Genomic DNA, 3,160 nt, shown 5'->3' on the forward strand with positions numbered 1-3,160 from the left:
TTAACATTTCATATCATAAGGGCTGGGTGATGATGAACTCCTTTAACTTAACCTTCTCTGGGAAGCATTTTATCTGCCCTTCCATTCTAAATGATAGCTTTGCTGGATAGAGCAATCTTAGATGTAGGTCCTTGCCTTTCATGACTTGGAATACTTCTTTCCAGCCCCTTCTTGCCTACAAGGTCTCTTTTGAGGAATCAGCTGATAGTCTTATGGGAACTCCTCTGTAGGTAACCATCTCCTTTCCTCTTGCTGCTTTTAAGATTCTCTCCTTATCTTTCATCTTGGCTAAATGTAATTATGATATGCTTTGGTGTGTACTTCCTTGGGTCCAATTTCTTTGGGACTCTCTGAGTTTCCTGGACTTCCTGGAAGTCTATTTCCTTTGCCAGATTGGGGAAGTTCTCCTTCATCATATGTTCAAATAAGTTTTCAATTTCTTACTCTTTCTCTTCTCCTTCTGGCTCCCCTATGAGTTGGATGCTGGAACATTTAAAGTTGTCCCAGAGGTTCCTAAGCCTCTCCTCATTTTTTTTGAATTCTTGTTTCTTCATACTGTTCTGGTTGAATGTTTATTTCTTCCTTCTGCTCCAAATCATTGATTTAATTCCCAGTTTCCTTCCCTTCACTGTTGGTTCCCTGTATATTTTCTTTATTTCACTTTGCATAGTCTTCACTGTTTCCTCCATTTTGAGACCATACTCAACCATTTCTGTGAGCATCCTGATTACCAGTGCTTTGAACTCTGCATCTGATAAGTTGGCTGTCTCTTCATTGTTTATTTCTATCTTTGGAGCTTTGATTTGTTCTTTTATTTGGGCCATATTTCTTTGTCTTGGTGCATATTGTAACATTACATTGTAAGGGGTGGAGGCTTAGGTATTCACTACCATGGGGCGACCCACTTGGCTGCATTGTGATGCTGTATGTGGGGGAGGGGTCTGAGAGAGAACAATGCCACTTGCTTGATTCTCTGCCAGCTTTCAGTCACTTTACCCGCTATCCACAAGCAAATTGGGCCCTTCTGGTGCTGATTTCCGTGTAGGTGGGCTTGTGCACATTCTATGACTCTGGGGGTCTCTCCAGTCAACTCTCCTGTGAGGCTGGGAGTTTCTCCTGCTGCTGCAACCCCCACAGATTTTTACAGTCAGAGGTTTTGAGGCTTTATTTCCCCATGGTGGAGCCCTGGGTTGCATGGTCTGTCTTGCCTCCCAGTTGTTCCTCCCAGTTTATCTGCACACAAGTGCTGGTCCTCCAGCCACCACCCTGCCATGTGTCCTCTCTGCCCTGACTGCCCGTCTCCACCCCTCATACCAGTCTGGATGGATGCTTCTTCTTTAACTCCTTGGTTGTTGGACTTCCATACAGTTCAATATTCTGGCAGTTCTGGTTATTTTTTGTTTTAAAATTTGTTGTTGTCCTTCTTTTGGTTGTCCAAGGAGGCAAAGTGTATCTACCTACGCCTCCACCTTCTGTTTGTATCTTTTTAAAAAGTTGCCTTAAAGCCTTTTGAAGCAAGAATAAAGAGAAAGTATAAATATATTCCTCAGAAATCCATTGCATTCTTGCCATTAGGATGGGGTTTCCCATCCTAAAGAAAAGCACAAATGCTTTTTTTCCCACGAAGGAAAAACTGCATAATGCAAATCACCTAAAACATTTTTGTATGAGAATCTAAATGGAATAATGTAAATGTATATTTTCTGTTGAAGAAAAATGTATATTTATACATGGTGCTTGCATTAGCAGCACATATACTAAAATTGAAACTATATGGAGAAGATCAGCATGGTCTCTGTTAAGGGACAACACACAAACTCATGAAATGTTTCAAATGTTCAGATGTTCGTCAAAGAGTATGAATTCCCATCTATACGATTTGCAGACCTAATGTGTACAGCATGGAAACTGCAGGCAGCAATACTGTGTTATATACCTGGTTTTTAAGACAGTAGGTCTGAAATGTTATCACAATACACAAAAAAATTACATATGTGAAGAAATGAAGGGGTTAACAAAACTTATTGTAGTAATCATTTTGCAAAATATACATGTATATATATCATATTGTACAACTTAAATTTACAAATATTATATGATTGGGTTCAAGAAAACTGGGGTTTCTGGCACAAGGGAGGAATAAGAACATGGCACTCCTGACCTCAGCAAGCCCCATAAATAATTAGGGGACTGCTATGTGAAGTCCATCTGGGCAGACCTCTTCAGAAGCCTGTGGTGGGTCATGTGGTCACACCATACCACCAGGGAGAGGCTTAGAATCCCAGTTTCTTGCACACAGCAGAATCTTTACAAATACATGCTGAATAAATGGTAAAGATATGTTAAAAAGTATAGCTACATGCTAAATCAGTTCATGGATAATCCTCAAATTAATCTAGATAGAGATGATTTAGCAGCACCAAAAGTGGATGCCATAAAGGGCTTTAGTCCTGTTAAACCTCTCAACATACTTTGAGGTAAAAGTTTTTATCTTCACTTTTTTTTCAGATTCAGTTAGGAAAGGTTAAATAATTTGTGCAAGACTACATAAGTAGTAAGTGAAAGACCAATTTAAGCCTAGAGTTGTCTAATTCTAAAAACAGACTATTCCCTCATTCTCTTCCAATATTTCCCCAAACATTTCTAATGTTAAGGACTCAATCTGAGGTCCCATCCTAGACTCACTGTATCTGAATGCCCAGGGAGAGACTCAGAAGCATATGTTTAACAAGAGATAAAATGATGATTATTATTAGAGGAGTTTAAGAAAACCACTCTATTGCATCAGGTGGGGACCCATATCTCCCTCTCAGTGATCAAAGAGAAGCCATCAGAGATTTGAAGCGATCAACTAAAAATAAGTCATGTCATTCTGGAATTCATCCCATTATAATATATTACAGATAACAATATTTATTCTTCAGTTTGGTGATATAGCATAGTCTGATTTAAGGTTATCTGGATTCTAAAACTCCAAGACCATTTTAGAAAGTTAAAAATGGGCCATAGTTTAAACCTCAGACTTTTCAGCTTTCCTCTCTGCCCCTCTTAGGTCCTTAGGAGCAGAAGTGAGTGAGAATTCTGTTTCACTCCCCAGCAGCTTCCCTGGAGCAGAGGTTCCAGTCGTGCAGGGCCTGGAGGATCACTGGAAGGGGAACCA

At 39.8% G+C, this 3,160-nt stretch overlaps 1 non-coding gene across 1 annotated transcript; it reads left to right on the forward strand.

Annotated features, from left to right (window-relative positions):
• The first annotated feature begins 1,733 nt into the window (after window positions 1-1,733).
• LOC114493601 lies at window positions 1,734-1,840 on the forward strand. Its single transcript, XR_003684233.1, has one exon. It is a non-coding gene; the product is annotated as a U6 spliceosomal RNA (small nuclear RNA).
• Window positions 1,841-3,160: the final 1,320 nt, after the last annotated feature.

The sequence above is a fragment of the Phyllostomus discolor genome, chromosome 1 (assembly GCF_004126475.2).
Source record: "Phyllostomus discolor isolate MPI-MPIP mPhyDis1 chromosome 1, mPhyDis1.pri.v3, whole genome shotgun sequence".
Lineage (NCBI taxonomy): Eukaryota > Metazoa > Chordata > Mammalia > Chiroptera > Phyllostomidae > Phyllostomus > Phyllostomus discolor.